The following is a 22,433-nucleotide window of genomic DNA, read 5'->3' on the forward strand; positions in this document are numbered from 1 at the left end:
CTTGCCTTCAAGGAAACCAGGAAAATGACTGTTTTGCAAATAGCCTCTCAGAAAGGAAGTGGGGGTCAGGTTTATACAACCTATGGGATCCACCAGAGGTATGTTATGGTCATTATGGATGTAGGCTGCCAGGTCAAACTTCCTAGGTTTGAATCCTGGCTTACCCATTTCTAACCTGTGTGATCTTGAGTAATTACTTAACTTCCTGGAATTTTAATTTCCTCATCCATATAAAATGGGCATAAAATATTGTCTCTTTCAGTTAATGTGAGCTATTACTTACAAAATATTTGGTGATAATTTGTATAGCAAAATCTACATTACTTAGTTGACTATACTAAAATTTCAAATATCTTTAAGTGACTAGTTAGAGAATTAGAAAACTAAGTATACCAATTTTTCAGAAACGCAAAATACATGAAAATAACAAGTGAAATTATATTAGAAGGTGCTTAATGGTCTCCATAACTGATTAATAGCTGTGCTAGAGTCAGTAAACTCTAAGGCATTTGCTCTGTCCTCTCCCACCCCTTATAACAATAGAAACTGGATATAGGACCAATTGACTTAGTCTCCAGTTGGTCTATGAGTACAAAGAAACTATGCACTCATTCACTGTCCCTGAGTCAGAAGCTAGAATCCTGCCCCAATCTCCCAACTTCATATGATGTGTGTGTGTGTGACATACAACATGCAATATTACAGATCTTCTTTCCTTTAATATTGAAATAATGCCACTCCAACACTGGAACAAAAAACAATTAATTAAAATAGATTAATTCAGCAGGGAAGAAATCTTAGAGTGGGTGTTGGTAGTTATCAAATAATAGTTATTTGTTGAGGACCAAATGTGAGATGTTACAAATGAAGTATCAAATTGACTTCTGCTCCCAAATTGCACATGGTCTGGTTGAAGAGTCAAATTCAACATGCAACTAAATCAACGTAGTGCTAAATTCCATTGCACTGAATATGGTTGCAGGAAGTCTGAGGAGGTAGAGATTAAGGTGGACTAGAAGTGCTGTATAGGGGGAGGTGAGGGAGCTCCAACCCTTCCTCAGATGGGAAAGACAAAAGATCAACGGCCGCAAGGCATGGTTAAGGATGGTTGGGGTGTATTGGCTAGATGGAGTCATAAAGTGGAATGTTTATTTTGAGAAAGATTGGAATGAATTAATACTTACTGAGTGCTTACTATGTACCAAGACAGTGTTAGGTAATAAAGATGAAAAATCCACTAAGAAATGGTCCCTCATATCCTCAAGAAGCTAGACTGAATGGCTGTGTTGAAGTAAAGGAGGAGAGAGGAGATAAAAAACTTCATGAGGATTAGTGAATAAGTCCTATCACTGGTTATTTATTGATATTTATGAATTAAGAGTCCTCTACAATAATTATAGAACATATATGTGTTACATTAATATCATTTCCCCCTAATATACAGTAAAATAGACTAATCAGAGCAAATATATTTTGAAAGAGCATAATAATAAAACCCATGTGAGAATTGGCTTAGTTTACATTTATTTTCCATTAAAATATTGATCATATTAATAATAAAGGTGAATATTACTAATGAACATTTCTTGTACATCACCATGTGCTAAGCACTGTCAAAAGTGATTTAGGAGGGCTCCTGGGTGGCTCAGTCGATTAAGCATCCGACTTCAGCTCAGGTCAGGATCTCACAGTTTGTGGGTTCGAGCCCCACATCAGGCTCTGTGCTGATGGCTCAAAGCCTGTTTCATATTCTGTGTCTCCCTCTCTCTCTGCCCCTTCCCCATTCATTCTGTCTCTCAAAACTGAATAAATGCTAAAAAAAAAAAAAAAAAGTGATTTAGGGGCACCTGGGTGGTTTAGTGAGTTAAGCATCCGACTTCAGCTTAGGTCCTGACCTCATGGTTCATGAGTTCAAGCTCCGAAGGGCACTGACAGGGCAGAGCCTGCTTGGGATTCTCTCATTCCGTCTCTCTCTCTCTGCACCTCCCCACTTACACACATGTTCGTTCTCTCTCTCTCTCTCTCAAAATAAAGAAACTTAAAACAAGTGATTTAAACTTACTATTTGAATTTTACAACAATCTTATGAGGTAGGAATTCCAGTACTTCAACTAGTTGATAAGGAAACTGAGGTTTGGCAATGTTATGTATCTCACCTATGATGACTGAGCTGGTAAGCAGTAGAACCAGTGTGTGAACAGGCTGGCTCCAGACACTGTGCTTTTAATCACTGCTCTGTTTTTGATCAATAAAATGTATTTTTTCAAGTTTATTTGTTTATTTATTTATTTATTATTTATTTACTTATGTATTTATGTAAGTAATCTCTACACAGAACATGAAGCTTGAACTCATGACAGAGAGATCAAGAGTTGTATGCCAGCCATGTGCCATGTGTCCCAACCTACAAATTTATAATGAACACGCAATCCAAGTATTGTATCTTTTCCAATACATAGTACACCCTGAAATTTTAGAGAACACAGATAATACATGACTACTTTTTCAATAATGGCTTTTCTCATCTGTTTACTAATTTTTTTAATTCCATATTTTAAGATTTTTTATAAGTATGTCTGTGACTTGTGTCCAAACTCTTATTTTCAAAATGAGTATATATCAAAGTATATTGCAGCTTTTGACTTCATTGGGTGATATCAAGGATAACAGAATCAATTTTACTGTAAATACAATGTGTGAAGGAAGATGTTCAACATCAATGCTCTAGTCATTCAGCCTGACATTTCTTTGTGAAGTGGGCAGAAAATTAAATTGCCTCAAATTAGAGAAGAAAATCACACACCATGAAAAGTAACATGTCCAATGACAGTTGAGGTCATGCTTCCACTGAAGTGTGTGTGAATTTTACCACATGAGTTTCATTGATGGTAATGGGAATTGTGCAATTGCCCTTCTTAATGTGCTCTGAATCATTACCCCTTAACATCCTCAAAATATCAAAAATTTTCCTGGCATATTATGTTGGTTTTATAGTATGACATTGTTATTATATATTTGTTTGAAAACCTGAAGTTGACCTCTTAAGTTTCCTTAGTTTTAATTTTTAAGCTATTCTCATCCAGCAACTCCCACCCCCAACCAACGTTCTGATATTTTATATCCTGACCTTGAACTCCTCCAGGTTTTAAAATAAGCACTTAAAATTGGAATACATCAGTCATTTTTGTCAGTATCCAAAATTTCACAGCAAATATTTTTTGAGACCTATTGGATACCTCAGTGTATTCAGCTGGGGTCCTTAGTAAATAAAAAGATAAATTAGATGCCTTGACTTTGAGCAGCCACTAGTCTAGTATACAAGGTAAGAAATGTATAGCAAGTCTAGGCAATAACTAAGTCGATATATTGACCTCATGAAAATTAATAAAAGTTGCTTTGTACCTGGCATAGAAATAGGTGAATGCTCAAGGTCTAATAAGATTAGAGAATTTAGAGTTCACCTCTAATTTGCCCTTTGGTGGGAGGAAGAAGTAAAAGGTAGATAAGGGTGGCCTTTGCAAACTCAGTAAGTTTCAATATCACTCACTATGAGCAAGGAAGCACAACGTTCACTGGAAAAAATACATAAAGCAAGTAACAAGACTGCCTGGCATGTGGTAAGCACTTGATTATGAATTGCCTTGGGAATTTCGGAGGAAGGAGAAATCTCTTTGAACCAGTGATGAAGATAATTTCATTAAGCCATCATATGTTAGGGTATGAAGATATGAGGGAAAGACATTTCAAACCAAGGAAGCAGAAGAATAAGGAATGAAGGCAGGAAAGCAAGTAAAGTTTAAGAACAGATCTTGAACAGGAATAGAGTATTACTATTGCAGGGTTAGAAATGTTTTGGCTCTCACAATGATGGAGAGGTGCTGTTGGCGTTTTCTGTGCTGAAGTCAAGGATTCTGTAATCAGTATCATCACACAGAAAAATGTTATCCCTCCAAAAATGCCAAAAGCACACTGGTTGAGAAAAAACTGGAGAATACAGTTTACAAAAGAAAACAGTGATAAAGGAAGTTGGAAAAGCAGGCTCCAATATCACACTGGATATCAAATGCCATGCAAATAAATGTGTCCTAATGGGCAATGGGAAGTCTTTGAAATTTTTGGATTTGAAGAATGATATGATCAATCTTTGAAAGTGTTGAGAATGAGTATTAAGATTCAACAAAATGTATTCGGCATTCCCTCGCAAGGTGGTTGGGTTGGGGAAAAACTGGCCGTGTGGAGACCCGTCAGGAGGACTTTTCAGGCAGTTAGAAAAGAATAGGAGAGAAATGATGGCCGTGACAATTTCTCCATGGAAGGAGGCTGAGATCCCAATACTTCATTTATATATTTTTTCTTCTGTAGGACAACTCTTTTTCTTTTCCTTGGAAATCATTAACTAGTGAAACTTTTATGTTTTTCTGAGGGTTTAGTGCCTGGGAAGAGTAGAAAATTCTATCTAATCTTTCAAAGCCAGAATTTCTTCTACCCTACTCTTCAGTCTGTCACAATAACATTGCCTTGGGGGAGAGAGTAGGAAAGCAAGCATCAGAAATGCAATTTCAGCAGTGTACCTCACTCCGATTCGCTGTACAAAGCAAGCACACTGAGCTGCTTCTCTGGGGCTACCCACCTGAGGTTGTCCGTCAAAACTGACACCATTCCAGTTCATGATTAAGAACCGCCAGCCCATAAATACTAGGAAGTGATAGAGTGGCAAGCGCACACACACACATATGCAAACATACACGTGCCCCCCCCACTCTTGTACACCTGTGTTTCCATAGAGCAAAATAGGGAGGTAGTCAAATAATGATTTTGAGAGCATTCATAGATCTTATAGTTATTCTTTTATTTATCTTTAAGTAAAAAGTCAAATAGCTGAAGATTCTTTTTCCCTGAGCTTGCTTTAAAGCAAGAGCTGGAAATGATGGACACACATGGCCAATCACACTGGCCAGCTCTGCATAAAGGACACTGACGGTTATGCAGAGAGCATGCTGTCAGAACCAGCCACATAGCCATTTTGTGTTCTTGAAAATCCTGTCGTGTAACTTCTTAGATGGGTGTCTATAAAAATCACTTGATGTGCGTTATGTTAAACACACCCAGCAATTAATTGCTATCCAAGTATGTAAATTACAATGTTCAATAGGTTAATTACACATTGCTTCAAAAAGGATTTGCTATTTTCTCTTTTCACTCTGCTAACTTTTAGGTCCCCACTTACTTTTGTGTGGCGTTTCGTATTTTATAGGATTCTGTAGCCTCTACTTATTATTTTCCTTCTCAATTAAAGAAAGATGGTTCTACATCAAAAGTTGCAGACTCAAATCCACAAACTTAAGATAACAGGTTGCAGAGGGGGCTGTAGTAAACGAGGCAGAGCATGCCTAACTAAAAATATTCACATTCAATCTTAACAATCGCCATCCTGCACAGCATGTTTGTGCACTGGGCCCACACACTGTAAGCTTGAGATCCCAGACCATAATGCTCCCTTCAGTCCTTTGGCTTCTAAGGAGACTCTCCACAGCACAGTCAATGGAAGGTTATCTTCGTTAGTTATACATAGTGTCTCCTGTTGCTAGAATTTCTGAACTTCTTTTGTAAATTATGGGGGTAATATGGTTCCTGTTTCAACAGGAAAGAAGCATATGCTGGTGTCTGTGGTACTTTTTACCAAGAACTGGGCTTTGTTCTGGATTCTGAATGGGCTTCCTTGTCTGTCAGATAACGAAAGGGAAAGAAAGGATAAGAGGCAGAAACCGGGGAAACTTTCTTGGATACCAGCTGACTACCAACTTGCTGACAGTTTACATAAACGCACAGCAATAGCCAATGTGCTAGAAAGAAATTTACAGCCATGGGCAGAGTATGGTAACCATAAATCTTGAGCACATACATTATTTTCTGATAAACGTATTCCCTGAAGCACAGTGATATTTCCCTTAATTAATTTTAGTTCCATATCTAGCCATTTGTTAAACTTATTCTGCAATTAGTTGTTGTCTAACTAGATGTAGGAAAATCTTCTACAGGTTAATTACATGTTGTATAAAAGAGAATTTTCTATGTCCCATTTTCTCTGGATTGCCTGTTAGATACTCATTTATTTTACAAGTCATTCATTATTTTATAAACTATTATAAAGTTCATACTCATTCTTTCCATAAAGAAAAAGTAAATAAAGCACAGCATGCCATTCATTCCCAGTGTTAAGAACGATCTCTGACTCTGATAACCGAGGCTCAAAACCAAAGAGCTATTTTCTAAAGAGAAGTATGAATAGGATTGTGCCCACTTGCTGCTGCAAGACACAAAGGAAATATATATTAAAATGCTACTGTGTGCCTTGTACTCACATACCTCTCATAAAGTGCATACTAAGTCTAACATACTTTCTTAATATAAGTGAATGAATTCTGTAACAGAGAAGTTATATAACTTCCACAATTTCACAAAACTGCAAAGAAAACACTCAAGACTAAACACAGATCCCTCTGGTTCTATAGACTACTGTTCAATTTCAAAATATCCATAAATTATCGATTCTCTCATTAACTAGTTTTGTCCCTCCAAAGCCAGGCAATTGGTTTGATCTACTTTGTCTTCCATGAAATTGCTGGTTGTAGTATTATGACAGGTGCCCTTGTATTATTTTGTTGTCATGTAGCCATCAGTGTGGGTAACTGGAAATGGAATCAAGAGCAAGAAGGCCCTGACTGCTTCTCACTCAGCTGAAGGACTGCTAAAAACACAGAAAACGGTACCCTCAAAATATGAGCATTTTGGGTTACTTGCTTATTGAAGAAGAACCTTGATATTAAAGATATTCTTTTTTCAAGAACAGACTAATTGAAGATATCTTCAGAGATGAGTAATCCTGGAAAGATAAAACCTAAGAATACACAAATCTCACCAAGATCAGAGACCCTGGGGTTCAGAACATCTGTACGGACATATCGCAGGAGGAAGTACATGCAAGCACAATTCAGTGTGTCAGAGGTTGGTTCAGGTAGGGAGCTGTTTATGCACAGGAGTTCTGCAAGTGACTCTCTGGGAGGGAAATAAATGAAATCAATGAGATACAGAAGTTCTAAGTACACATTTTTGGTGAACTACTCTTCTTTTAAAACAATCTGTTAGTATCTCATTACCTCACTTCATTCCCTGGAACAATTTTCTGAACAGTAAAGTGAATTCACACACTTAACTGAGGAAAATCTTGCTTTCCATCTACATAAATAAAATAAAATAAATTCTTGAATTCTTGAAAACTGTTTGTCATCCTTCATCTGAAAACATTAGCCATCTGTTTTAATTTTGTAAACAACCTCATCTAAAAGTCAAAGATTAAATTATACTTCATTCCTGTTACTTCTCCTTCGCTAGAACATGAATATAAAATACAATATTTGTTTTCAACAATTCTTTAAGGAGAGCTAACTGAGATCACAGAGCTAGCTTAAGAAATTTCTTTTTGTTTACTGGGTCCTGATTAATATAATTCTATACTAAAAGTAAACACAATTCAAGGAATCCTAGACTTCACTTATAATCTGGTAGGGTTTATTTGATCATATATCAAATGTAATTTGTTACTATCTAATATCACTATATCTACAGGAGATTGAAAAATAGTGTTTCATAATGATGAAGTCATCACTATAAAATCCTCTGTGCTTTCTGATCTTCAAAGATGGGATTATATGTAAAATAGTTTGAATTGTGAATGTCTCTTATTACTTTCTAGCTTCTGGTTTTAGTAGAGATTCTAAGTGGTAAATACAATGTTCTGACATGTACACAGGCGGCCGTATGAGAACACATGAAAGAGGTTACTTAGGAACTAGGTACGTCCAAATCTTACCACCAATTTTGTATTTCCCCTAAAGCTCTATAATGTAGAAAATGCCTAATGAACCAATGATGCGGGCAAATTTTTATGGTATAATTTCAGGAGAGAGATTGTGTGAAACACAGGTGCAAATATAAACCAAAATTATAAATTCTGAAGAGAGGCTATGTCATCTCAGTTTATTGCTACACTCAGGCTTAATACTCTGAATGATACAGAATAAGGATTCTGTTAATATTTAATATTTAGTGGTGATGAATAAATGATATAACTGATGCTGGAGGATGGGAATCCAAGTACTTCTCAGAGTTTTGGATCAATGCATTTTATAGAGACAAGATGCCTCTGTGTTGGGAACTCTATTTCTTCCAACATGACTACTTTGATTAAATATTTCAAAACAAATAAAATGCTAAGAGAAAATCCTTTGACTTAAAACCTATTTAAACTCTATCCTAATTGGTAGGCTCTAGAACCTGGGAAAAAAGTCTATTTCAATTATTTCCTTAAACACGGTGCCTGCAACATATATTTGGAACACAGTGTATCTGAATTTCCCCTAAATGCAATTAAAATTAAATCTCTTTAAAAATATAATGTCTGCCTTCTTTTTTTTTTTAAATGTTTTTTTATTTATTTCTGAGAGAGAGAGAGAGAGAGAGACAAAGCATGAGCAGGGGAGGGTCAGAGAGAGAGGGAGACACAGAATCTGAAGCAGGCTCCAAGCTCTGAGCTGGCTGTCAGCATAGAGCCCAACGTGGGGCTCGAACCCATGAACTGTGAGGTCATGACCTGAGCCAAAGTCGGACGCTTAACCAACTGAACCACCCAGGTGCCCCATAATGTCTGCTTTCTTAATAAAGTGGAAGGTTGATTCTCCCAGCCTGATATTTCATCTATGGAGCAAAGAAACATCAGGCATGACTATTCACTATTAAGCTTCTTGAACTAAAGTTCAGCCATACTGAACAAGAACACAGTTTCTAGAACAAGGTTCTGGCATGTATAAGAAGGTTTATATATAATTGTGAATTGAGGACTATATGAATGCTATAGAAAAAAAAGCTGTTTAAAACAATATAATGTGGCTTATACTTTCAATAACTATATAACTATATATATACATATGTACATATGACTTGCAAATGAATAAAAGCAAGCTATGAGTACAGCTGAATGAACACAATATCTGATTTAGTGTCACAGGAATCAAAGCAGACAGAGAGATATCCTGGCAGACCACTTCCCATTCTCACTCTATATTTTTAATGTTTGATTTTAGGATTTCAAATCATTTCAGATTTAATTGGACTTCAGGAATTCTCATTACGTGTGTTATATGGTTTTATTACTCTTATGATCATGAAGTAGCCACAATAAAAACAAACTGGCTTTAGTGCCTTTAAATGCTCTTCTGAAGGTCTAGATATCTCAGTATCTATATGCAGCCATCTATCTATCTCTTTCTCTACCTATGTATCTAATTATTGTCTTTATGTTTGGAAAACATTAAATTGACCGATATGAAATGACTCCATTTAAAGCTGAATGAAGTGAACACAATATTATAAAGTGGCTACACCAAGAATCTTACCAATGAGTATAAGATGTTCCAGGAGAGCAGCAAGGAATTATTCTATCACTGTGACCAACTACTGATAACATCTGGATTGAATTTTTCTCAATTATTACTTTATCTATGAAGTGAGATTCTGGATACTAAATTAAGCACTTGATCACAGGCTGTCGCACATGCAAACTTGTTTTCTGGAGAAATGAGGCTGCCTACTGACTCCTTCATTTGGAAGTGGACTAGCCCTCTATAAAGCGTCTTCAGTTTCATAATAGCTTGTCAGGCATGACATCGCTCATCTAGTTTCCAAAGCATGTGCCTTATCTTCTATGAGCAAAATGAAGGACAAACCTAGACTTTCATTATGAAGTACAATCCAGAATCTCTGCTCTTCAATTTCTAATTCTTCAAGTCAGAGAAGTGATTTTTAGGGAGCATTATCTAAGAGGCACGCAGTCCCAGAGCACTCAAAAATTTATTATCAGATAAAGTTGGATCACATTTGCTTAGCCATTCAGAATTTAACTACATAGAGCTGCATTCTAATGTGATAGCGTCAGTTTGTTTCCAATGGTTACTACTAGGAAAAAAAAAGTTCCAAATCTAGAAATATATTTGCTATAATTATTCAGTATCTAATATGGAAATAGGTAAAATAAATATATCACCATACTGTTCACTATTATATATGTAAATATATAACATAGGTTTAGCTAATTTTATCTGATAACTTGAAAATTATCTCTAGGAGGTTAGTATATTATTATATTACCAATGTGACTTCTGTTTGTAGTATTTTTTTAATTTTATGCCTCTTCCCCTAACTCAGATGATTAGAATGTTCCATGCTCATTGTATCAAGTAGTTACCAACATTAGAAATAAGATTTAGCTATTAGGTTTTGAATTTCAAACTCCAGAAGATATGGAAGATTGCAGAATGAGTAAAAGAAACTGTTCTTCCTATCTCAGCTCCCTTTCCAGGGCAAAATCTCAAAGGGCTAGGAAGAGAAAGAAAAGTAGAGACAAAAAAGATGCATCTAAATGTTTGTGACATCATTGAGAAAGAGTGCTTGCTTTAAGAATGCCCACAGAACAAGCTCCAGTGTTGGAGAGAATGACAAAAATTTCAGATGAATTGAGGATCTCTAAAAGCAAGATCTGACGAGGCATGCGGGCTGAGAGCAGCTCACAGAGCTCTCCTTAGGCTAGAGCAATACAGGGGAAGCAAAATTCCTCCAGTGAAAAATGCACAGAGAGCCTGCAGGCTTAATGCGTCCTTGTCATGAGGACGAGGAGGCTGCAGTGACAACCTGCAGGGACCAGTGACCACAGACCAGAGAGAAAGGAGGAATTCTCCTGGGTGCCAGCAGGGAGAGCTGATGACAGTAAGGGCCAGATGGCCCCCCACCTGGCATTTTGTAGACATAGTCCTGGAGGAGAGTCGGTTAGGGCTGACTGAGATTGAGTTTCCGTTACTTGATGGAACTGGAACCCAGAATACAAATTATATTCAGTTAGAAAAAAATGCAGAAAACTGTGTTTCTTGCATACGTGAACACCTGTGCTTATACACTGAGATCTCTCTCTGCTGTGTTTCTACAAATAACATATAGGACAACTCCTATTGATCAAATATTGCATTCTAACTATCGTATTTACGTAACATGCCTAATTATTTTATTTACCTACTACTCTCGGTTTCTTAACTAAACTACACATCACAATTATTTTATTTATAGATTACCCTTCATTCCATAACCATGGTACATATTAAAAGCTACTATGAGAATATTTGTCTGCTTTATCCCGTGTTTTCTTTCTGCTTTTTTTTCTTTCTTATCCTCCCCTTAAGCTTGTCAACAATGATGGGGAATTTTTACTGGATATAATGTATTCTTTTCCTATATGGTAACAGTAGTTTATCAATCTCAAAAGTATATTCAAGTTTAATGGTCTTCCCTTCTCTTATTATTCCTGTGTCTCTTTATTTTCGTGTTAGGCACTAGAATTCTCAAGTCTGTAGTTACACTGTAATTGATTTTGGTCAACATTTCAGCCTCCCATTCCATTTAGACAAATTTCCTAACATTTTTATCTGATTAAACCACATGGCTGCAGATTCTAAATTCTGGACCTTAATCTTCCTTAATATAGTGCACAGTACCTTAATGGTGCGGCACTCTCTGCTAAGGGCAGGGGATGGGCCTAGGAAAATACATCCATTGCCCAAATACTCAAAAGGAAAGGGGGAAAAGAGCAGAGAAGGTGGGCTGCAATGAGGCTGGCAATGCATGCATACAATGGTTATATATGCCAGAAGAAATTAGTTTAGTTTAGTAGTTTAGAACTTTCTTAAAATTATACTAATTTTAAATATAATAGTAATTATTATTATGAATTATTATTAAAGTTCAAACTGAGTTTTGATTTGTCCTAAATTATATGAATGCATACTTAATTATTAAGTAAGTTTCTTCGTTTATTATAACCATCATTACATTATTCATTATACTATTTCTTATAAAAAAGATGAAATAATTCCCTTACTTTGTATCTAGTTACTTTCAAATTTTAAGAAACATTGGCTTTCTAAAACATAATGCAAACGAGAAGGAATAGGAGGGTTAGCTACTCTAAAATTTGTTTTTTCTATTCTACGTATAAATTTTAATATTTGCAAGATAAATTATTCATATTTCCCCCTACAGATTAGATGTGACCATGCAAATATATCACATTCCTTTTTTTAAAAAAAGTCAGCCAGTCCTGTGAGTCTTGAATAGAAGACAATGTGTCCTCTGACATCTACTAATGGACAATGATCACAGACTAGCACAGGTGGGAAATGCTATTTTAGGGTAATAGCTCACACCTGGAAAGGTCTATTTTTTCTCTAAGATCTTTTTACACAGTGGTGAAAATAAACTAATTAGGTCAAAGCGTCACATTGGGACCCATGAGCTTTCACGATCTCTCTCGGTTGTATCCCCACAAGAGGCCACTGTCCAGAGGCAAATAAGCAATAAATTTCAGCCAGAGCAGGAACTCTTGATGCAACCACTTCTTTCAGTGTAGCCGCCACTGTGTTTCATTGAGTTTGAAGTCATGCATTTTTCACAAGAGAGAGAACAGGTAAAGAGGGATAAAGAAGATGAGAGAAAGAAAAGAGAACCTGGGAAACAATGGTGGTTTCTAGAACTACAGCCTCTACTCAGACCCAAGTACCATGAGGCCCTGCTTAGGAGAGATGGTTTTCACAACAAGGGCTCAGGAGCTAGGTTCTTTAGCTGGCCCAGGCATCTATGGAAACTATGTTGATAGCACTCAAGGAGATGGGAAGTCCAGGGTGGACACACCTGCTTTTATTCCTTGCATAATTTCACCCACAAAAAAGGGAGAAAAAAACAACAACAACAAGGACTTACCATGTTTCGTCTGGTAGATCCCTTCTGTGGTTTAGTCAAACTCTCCCTGGAGGCTCAGCCTCACAACCACCCGACCCTTAGAATACAGCTGGGGAATCTGACAGAGTAAGACATCCAATAGTATTAGACTAATTTTGATGTGTTTCACCAGTGCTTCTTAATGCAATGAAGCAAGTTAGGCTTTACAAAATAACAAAATATTTTGTTAACAAAATATTTTCTGGCTATTACTTCCCTTACTTAGAAGCTAGGTACTTAAAATTTCTACTCACTTAACTGATGGTTATTGATCATCTATGGCACACATACACTGTATAAAATGTAAGGAGACGCAAAGATTTAAGACCTTCTATGCCCTCAACAGTGAGTGAATATAGGACAAACACCCCACATTTAACACAAGCTTAAAAATATATTCCTTTAAAAATATTAAGTTAAAAAAACCATAATTTTAAAATTAGTCAATCTCATCACTCACTCTAACATTTCTTATATTTATGCTTCTTTACATATTTTGTCTACTTACAAAAACCATGCTTTTATATTTTCACCTTGTTATACTGTATAATTTCACATTTGCTCATGTTCTTAATACTGAACTTATTTTTGATGATTGTAAAGTGCCATCATTCTTCTATTGTTTAGAATTAGGTAAATTGTTTTCTATTCATCATCATTTCATTCAATATTCATTTACTGAGCACTTAGTACATGTCAGGCAGTAGCACTGGTTGTCAGGGATACAATGCAGTTTCTATTCCTCAGGAATAATCTAAGTAGGAGACAGACTTATAAACAAAGGACTAAATTCAGTGAGATGTGTGCTCATAGATCTACAAATAAACCATAAGGAATTTACTTAGGACCTAAAAGACCAAATAATAGCCTATTTGATATAGTTCAAACCAATGTAACGTATATAATGTATCTCCTGATGATAGGAGATAGGCAGGGCTTGAGAGAAGACGTAATATTTGAGCAGAATTCTGAAAGAAGCTTCGGATTTATATAGTACATGGGCAGGGAGGGCACTACTGCTCCATCTTTGTCTATTTTACTTCAACTAGGGGTCATGATATCCTTTCAGCATTAACAATGACTTGTCCCTGCAGTCACACTCAATAAGTGATCCCCACTCCTGATGGGGAAATGTGAACATCTCTAGAAAGAGGGAGGGGGACATTATAATTTGAAGAAGCCTCTAGACAATACTAATCACTATCCCCTTCTCTCTCTCCCCAAATCCCCTTTCTGCTATCTCTGAAAAGTCACAGCTAGAGGGGGGAGACCCCCATCCAGGGTGACTGGAGCCTACACAGGAGCAACGTGGGGAGTGGTAGGAGATGGAGGTAGATGCACAGGCAGGATCCAGACTGGGAAGGCAGTGAAAGTCAGGTTAGGGGGTTTGGCCTTGACATTGATGGGGAACCATGAAAGGTTTTGAAGTAGCACAGGGGCTTAGAAGAGAACTGACAAGGAAGGGATGACACATGAGACAAATAACTCTCCAACGAAGAGACAATGATGTTCAAGCTAAGGCAACTGTACAGGGGTTTTCCTTTGTTAAAATGACCAGGAATGGGGCGCCTGGGTGGCTCAGTCAGTGAAGCGTCTGCTTCGGCTCAGGTCACGATATCACGGTTCGTGGGTTCGAGCCCCATGTCGGGCTCTGTGCTGACAGCTCAGAGCCTGGAGCCTGCTTCAGATTCTGTAACTCCCTCTCTCTCTGACCCTCCTCTGCTCATGCTGTCTCTCTCTCAGAAATAAATAAAACATAAAAAAATGACCAGGAATGGTGTTACTTGGAAAAAAGTTATGACATTTTCATTTTTCTTAAAAGATATTTTCAATTTACTATCTGAGAGTGCTGTGGGTATAATGCACATATATGTGTGTATGCACATACACACATATAAAAAGTATGCATAGTACTTCATTTTATGACATGCCTCTCTAAAACTGAGTATTATCCCTGCCATGCTAGCCAAATAAGCCCACTGATACGACACATACATTGATAGGATGCTTTCTCAGGTTATCAAGAAAAATGTAGTGTCTATGTCAATAGTCCCAATGCACATATATAGTTGCAAACACATCTGAAAATGCAGTATGCAATGTGGACAGTCTTTAGAGAGGCATTGATATACCAGGATATATCTTGAGAGGAGCTATCAGGATAGGTGAAGTATTAAAATACCTTCTCACCTGGGAATCGTTTGGAAAAAATGCTGATATTTCAATTGAGGGACAAAATACTAAAGGAACAACTATTGACTATCTTCAGATATTTGAGGGTCTGTCAGAGTGAAAATGCTAAAGTTTTGGTTGATGCAGAAGACATATATAGGATGAATAAGCATACATTTATTGCAGTTAAATGTAGATTCATCCTGAGGCCATGTATTTTAGGAATTAGAACTGAGCAACAGAGATTTATTCTGTTGTATGAAGTAATAACCCTCTTAACACTGCATATATCTAAGTTCTCAGGAACAGTTGGGGAACAGAAGAGTGTGTGTGTGTGTGTGTGTGTGTGTGTGTGTGAGAGAGAGAGAGAGAGATTGTTAAAGTGATCTATCTTTGAAGTCTATCAACAGACATAATTCAAATGCAGTGCCTGATAATATCAAAGTACAAGTCCTAATTATTTATGGTAAATATAAAACTTAGGGTTATAGGTAACAAAAATAATGATACGGAGTAAGCCAGAAGGTTTCCTTCCCCCATAGGTACTGGATGACTCTTCTTTCTCATCTGAGATATGGACTGGAAATGGATTCATTCCCTGATTTTGAAAAGGCAGAAGCTTCCTGGTCTTGCACTCATTCCTTGCCCACTGCAGCCCACTGACTATATTCAACAAGTTCACCATAAGCAACCTCCTTGATGGAAAGGAATACCTTTCTGTCGTTACCTAATTGAATCCTATGTAATCACTGACATTTACCATTCCCTCCTAAAAACTAATTTCTCTAGATTTTCAAAAAAAAAGTTGTCTTTCCCATCTTTTCCACTGGACTCTAAGCTCAGTGAAGGCATGGGTCACATTTATTTTGTTCATTACTATGTACCTAGATTTCAGCGTAGCATGGAACAAAAAGTAGGCTTTCATTGTCATTCTTCTTTGCCAGCCCATCCTTCTCTGTCTGGCCTTTAAATACAGATTTTCCTCAAACTTGTTTTTTTTTTTTTTAATCAGATAGTGATTTCTTCTTACTTGTTCTTTGACTTTGATGAATCATCTTCAGGATGAACACAAGTTCTAAATCCACATATACAATATCCAAGCTGATATTCTAAAGCTTTAGATGTTAAATGTTTTGCACTTAATAACCCTTTGGACACTTAGAAATGAATGAGGAACAAAGAGTTTTTATTTATGTGTGTTGTATTATATGTGTATTAATATTAATAAGTAGTATATTAGCCATTAAGACAGAAACATTTTAGTTCATTAAAAATAATAGTAAAAATGTCATTGCTTATTTAAAAATGTTTTTATGATAAATATATTAGAAAATAAAAAATTAGTATAAGGCTGTGGTACCTGTTTGTACATTGTTGTACATATTTGCAAATGTGTGGCTGAATAGAAGACAGTTGGATACTCACATCTGCATTCAATATCTTATGGTATGCTGTTTTGGTTGAAGTATATTAAGGAAATAGATAGGAAGGGGATTGATATTACAATAATCTTATTAGGTGATTATGAATACTCTTCTTTGATATTACACTAAAACTTGGCAAGTGGTAGAGGACTAAAAGTTGATTTCAGTGTGAAATCTGAAAAGACTGTTATGGCCAGAATTGTATTTCCAAAATTGAAACTCTAACCCTAACCCCTCAGTGTGACTGCCTTTGGAAATAGGGCTTTGAAGAGGCAATGTAGATTGAATGACTGATAAGGATGCAGCTTAATCTAATATGATTGGTATCTTTATAAGAATAGGAAAAATAGCAGAGCTGCATATGCTGAGTGAGAGGGTGGCTAACTGAAAGCCCAAGGAAAGAGGACGCAGGAGAAATCATATCTGTTGGCACCTTGATCTTGAACTTCAGGCCTTCAGTACTATGAGAAGAGAAATTTCTGTAGTTTAAGCCATACAGCCTGTGGCATTTTTGTTATGACAGGACTATCAAACTAATATATAGATCAATGACATTTCAGAACTCTGTAATGTTAAAATCCATTCTAGCTCTTTGAGTGGATCATATATCCATGCATAATTTTGAAAATATTGATTGAGATACTGATTTTCCAAATATTGACATAATTCATTTTACTAAATCAAAAAACATATTTTCTTAAAGTTATCATTCTAGTCTCATGAAGAATGTATTTACTGGATATCAAGTTTACAGAGGCAGACACTAGTTTTCCAATTTTTTTTACATTTACCTGAAAACTTGAATTTTATTATGGCCAATAAATGCTGTCAGTGGTTTTCTTTGAAGTGAGGGACTGATTTTAATTCAATTTCAACATGTCAGCCAGATAACGAAATCTGAGCAATCATGATTTGTCTAATGGTTGTTCTTTCAGATAAAACTGGTGCACCTTGAAAACATTGGCTAGTTCAGTCTGCAACTGAAACAATCAAATAAGTGTTTTTTTTCTTTTTTCCTGAAGATGATCTGTATGTACGGCAAGTTCTTTTTGTGTACTTCCCATTTGCTCACAAGATTGTTAAAAAGATAAATACCCAAGGGTTTACATTTGGCATTTGATAAAATTAGGATTTTATTGGCTTTTAAACTTTTTTTTTTTTTTTTTTGGTAAGTAAAGAGTATAATGACAACTGACTACTGCTAAAGTGCCAGGAGTTGTAGCTAGCATTGGTTTTGCACCATTAGCAAAAAGACCAATGCAGTGAAAAACAGAAAATAACACCTTAGTAATGTTATGAAATTAGATTTGATTATGTAGGTTTTCAGAAACATTCGGGGAGCCCTAGAGGTCTGTGGACCACACCTTGCATTTGGTTCTTCCATAGAACCTAACATTCAACAGATCCAACACTGAGCTAATTTTCTTCCTACTAGGTCTGAGACTCTTTCTTCTTCCCAACTTGTTGGTAGGTCCTACCATGTACCTATTTACTTAAGATGCAACCTAGCATCATCTCAATTCCCTGTTCTTGGGTTTTGTGATGGAGAATCGGGAGAAATGGAAGGTAACAACAGCAGGGGCAAACAGGATTTTTGTTTTTAAAAATTTTATATTTTTAATTTATTTATTTTTTTTATTTTTGAGAGAGAGAGAGAAAGCATGAGTAGGGAAGGGGCAGAGAGAGAGGGAGACGCAGGATCCAGAGCAGGCTTCGGGCTCTGAGCTGTCAGCAGAGAACCCAGTGTGGGGCTCAAACTCACAAACCACGAGATCATGACCTGAGCTGATTGAGACGTTCAACCGATTGAGTCACCCAGGCACCCCAGAGGATTTTTATTTGACTCTACTTAACTGTTCATTCTTTGTCATTTACACATATACATCAAACTTCATGATAAAGCCAAACAAATATTCACTTTCTTAAATATGCCATTCTTTCTCTCTAGACTCCTTATTCAATGCTTATGTTATCCTCTCTGAGTGGAACATTATTTTCTCCTGATATTCATTTCCCACTCCTGCCCTTTTCATGCTATGGTCTCACCTTAGGTAACACTTCATCATTGTCTGATTCTGCTTCCATAGCATCTTTTATCACAGCATGTATGACAGTATATTGGAGTTGACTGTTCCATTGTATGTGGCCCCTGTCAGACCTTAAGCAATATGAGGGCAAGTACTGTTAGAAGTTACCACACAATCACCTAAGGCAGTTACCTGTTGGCATGGTTTTATAGAATTTTAATTGTAGAACAGATTTGTAAAACCTGAGTTGATATACATAATATAAAATGTCAAGTTCAGGATGATAAATATGCCTTGTTTTAATGCCCTATGTTCAAGTGTTTATAAAGTATTCAAATTGAAAATATAGATCTGAGAATTTAATAGTTCTTTTTATAATTACACTGTTTCCATTCCCAAAACTTTCAAATAAGATGTAAACCAATTAAAATACCTAGAGCTTGTCAGATGTACCTTATAATGTAGCTCATTGTTATACAAAATAGAAACAGGAACAATTTTATTATCATACAAAAGGATATTATTGCTACAGAAATGTATACTGTTGAAAGACTTTCAGACATGCCAAAGAGTGAAAGGAGAGCTAGATTTAGGGATCTTTCTCAATTATTAGATAACTGTGTTATCTCTGTTGAGAAAACAGTAGAAGCAGCAATGGAGTAAAAGAATACTCCAGTAGCAAACAAGGATTGGGTTTTTTAATTAAAATACATCAATATTATCTTTTTACTAGAGTTAAGCAATTACTTGATATAAACTGTCTTATAAATATGGATAAACATTTCTCACATTTTTTATATTCTTAGACTTTAATTTTTGTTTCACATATAAAAAATATACATTCGCTTTCAATATTCAGTCACAATTCACCACACTCGATAGCAGAGTTTTGGCATTGCCATCATAGTAGGTGAAATGTTGGTGTCCCCAGCTAAGTCCTTCCCATTTGTAAAGGTTAATGGTCTGAAGAGCTTTCTCACATGGAGACCAAAAGTAGTTCGTCCAAAGCTCAGGCTAAACTTCATCAAGAGGTCCTGGTGGGCTGAATTATATTTGGGTGTACAGTGTAGTCCATGGCTCTGCTCACAGAAGGACATTTCTGAACATGGCAGGGGATGTGAGAGAAGGGGTGGAGAAATGAATCATGCCCTAGGAATTATGGATCCACACGGGGTTTAAATTTGTATGAAATATTGATAGATGCTGGTTGATGACCAAAACAGTAAAATGACACTGACTTGGGAATAGGAAACAGGAAAGAAATTGTTAGAAAGACACTTGGGGATTTGCTCCAAGACCATTCTCTACGGCAAAGAGAGACTCTGAAAACTTGAAACATGATGAGCTTAATATGCCAATCTGGCATTTTTCTGTATCCTTTAGGTGCACTTGACAATGAAGACAATTCCTTTGAAGATTTTGCCACTGGCCAGAAATAACATGTAATAAAAATGCAAGGCAGACTTGCAAACAAAGAGTACACCCCCCCGCCCCCCGCCCCTTGCAATAGTCTCTAAAGGGAGTTGTGTGTTCTAAGGTGGCAGGAAATCTGATGAAAGCATTTTAATTTAGCTTTGTTAGTTTTTAAGAGTCAAACCCAAAACTGACCATCAGAATTTTAAAGCATATTCCAATGTTATGTAAGTCTCTTAAAATATGGAGAAGACCTAAATTGTTTCTTCCATCTGATCTGTGTGAAATGAACATCTCTGTCTTTGAAACATAAGAGAATGTTAGAGAATGTTATGAAAATTAAATTTGGACAGTATTTTATATTTTTGAGACTTAAAATTTAAAAAAGTACATTAAGTTTAAGGAAAGACATGTCTAAGCAATAGAATTTAATTTTTATTTCTTCTTTTAATTTAGTGAAGCATTATCATTGCACACAAATTTAATTATGTGCTCTTCTCATTTCAGATGTAGGAGGTATATTCTTATTCATTTTTTAAAAATACGGTGGATTTTTTTTTCACCATATCTAAGGATTTCTTTATTGTTGCTTTTAGTTCAGAATTTCACATACAAAACAAAGTTCCTCATAAGAACCGTACAGATTGGTCTGCAAGTAAACTATGATTTACACAAACAAAACCCACAAAAACCCCACATAGCTGGCTGTCCCAGAGAGGTGCAGAGATGGGACAGAGTTACGGGCTGCACTCAGGGGCCAGGTCTTCCAAGAAGACATAGGAAGAGGGCCCAGGTGGTGATTACACCATAGACTCATAACAAGCAGTTCGAGACTGTCTCCAGTATGATGCAGGGTCTCCAGTATGATCCGCAGGGTCTGGTGGTCCCTGGACTCCTACGTGATGCTCCGGGCATCCTTAAACTTATTGGTCAAGAGCAGGAACTGACTCAGCAAGAATCGCCAGACATCAAACTTGCAGAGTTTCCCAGACCCATGACACACTTGCTGCTCACTGACCGCAGGCCACCTCTGGACACTGAAGAGGAGGATGGGAGGTTGGATACTGGGGTAATGTGGACCAGAAGAGTTAATGTTAGGGACCCGGGCTTAGATAAGATTCACCTGGCTCACATAGGGAGCCAGCTCGTCAAGGTACAGTGGGAAGGAGAGTTCAGTCATGGAGCCAGCACCCTGTACTCTCCATAGGCGCAAATGTGCCGCTTTCGAAAGAACTCATGCAAAAATATCAATCACAGCCTCATATGGGTACTTGGTCTCAGTGTATTTTTCACACTTGGTTGTTTGAATAATCACTGGCCCGGAATTTTTGGTAGGATTCAAGTCACTGTTTAGGGCTTTATAAACTTCTAAAAAATTTGAAACCCTTGGGAAATTCAGTTACTTCCAGATATCCTTTGTCACAGTCTTGATGTCAATGAGAACAGGAAATAGGTTGTGGATATTCAGCTTAAATTGATCACACTGTTTCCTCGCTTCTTCCACTATTATCCCCTGCTCTCTCAGTCCTGTCCAGATGTCGGGGATGGCCTCAGCACCAGCTGGATCTCAAATGCCTGGAAGCCAGCAACAGCAGGAGGAGTCATCCAGGCACCCTGCTCCACCAGGACCTGCCACCATGTCGCCTCATCAGTCACCACCTTGATCTGTTCTTTATCCAGAGAACTGCAGACTCTCCAGTTCCCACTCAGGATGTTGTGTTTAGTTTTCTTCTCCTGTTCGTCATTCGTACACGTGATCCCATTTTAGAGAAACTTGTAGTCAAGGCCATACTGATTTATATATAACAATTATATATATATAAACAAAGAAGTTCACAAATATTATTTTTAGGACATTCCCTTACTTCTAAAAGAAAATTGACAAGTTCTAAAATATACTAAGAGGACAGGAATGGGGAATGTAGAAGAGAGAGGAAAGTAGAAGTTGTTAAAATTTAGATGGAATTTTTAAAAATAGAAAACTAAAGTAGCAGTTGAACTGATTGAGAAGATCAATCTGCCTATTCCCCCACAAACCAGGTGTAAACATAATTGGCAAAGCACCAGGGCCAGGATTAATGTGTTCCTGTATGTTTATGAAAAGAATAATGTAACTTTGGTGAGGATGCAGTCTAGAAGCATTCCCATTCTGGGCTTTTGTAGCACATTCCCTGCACAGTGTTGCTACGCTAAACAACAATGGGAGAAGGTGAATAGAGTTGAGTTACAGAGAAAACCCCATGACAGAGCATCAGAATGGAAAATTGCTATAGTATGAACGTAGCTAGATATACATCAGTGGTAGCTGCCAATTATATAGGTGATGTTGCACTGGGGTCACCATGAAGGCAGGATTCATGTGTTTATTTCAAATACTTCATTACTGAATGCCATATTCCTTAGCATATTCATTCCTCAAAAATAGTTATTGATTGAATAATGTTGAGAAACACTGTCTCAGTAAAGTATCACATAATCTGTGGCTGTGGTGGTGGTGGTGGTGGTGGTGGTGGTGGTGGTG

General features: G+C 36.8%; 1 protein-coding gene and 1 pseudogene across 1 annotated transcript in view; both read right to left on the bottom strand.

Moving 5' to 3' along the window:
* KCND2 (potassium voltage-gated channel subfamily D member 2) overlaps window positions 1–22,433 on the bottom strand; it is a 494,824-nt gene that overhangs the window by 299,193 nt on the left and 173,198 nt on the right. The gene's annotated exons all lie outside the window — the stretch shown is intronic.
* Window positions 20,541–22,433, bottom strand: part of LOC144239172 (poly(A)-specific ribonuclease PNLDC1 pseudogene) — a 29,651-nt pseudogene continuing 27,758 nt past the window's right edge.

Source organism: Crocuta crocuta, unplaced genomic scaffold, assembly GCF_008692635.1.
Source record: "Crocuta crocuta isolate KB4526 unplaced genomic scaffold, BGI_CrCroc_1.0 scaffold16, whole genome shotgun sequence".
Classification (NCBI taxonomy): domain Eukaryota; kingdom Metazoa; phylum Chordata; class Mammalia; order Carnivora; family Hyaenidae; genus Crocuta; species Crocuta crocuta.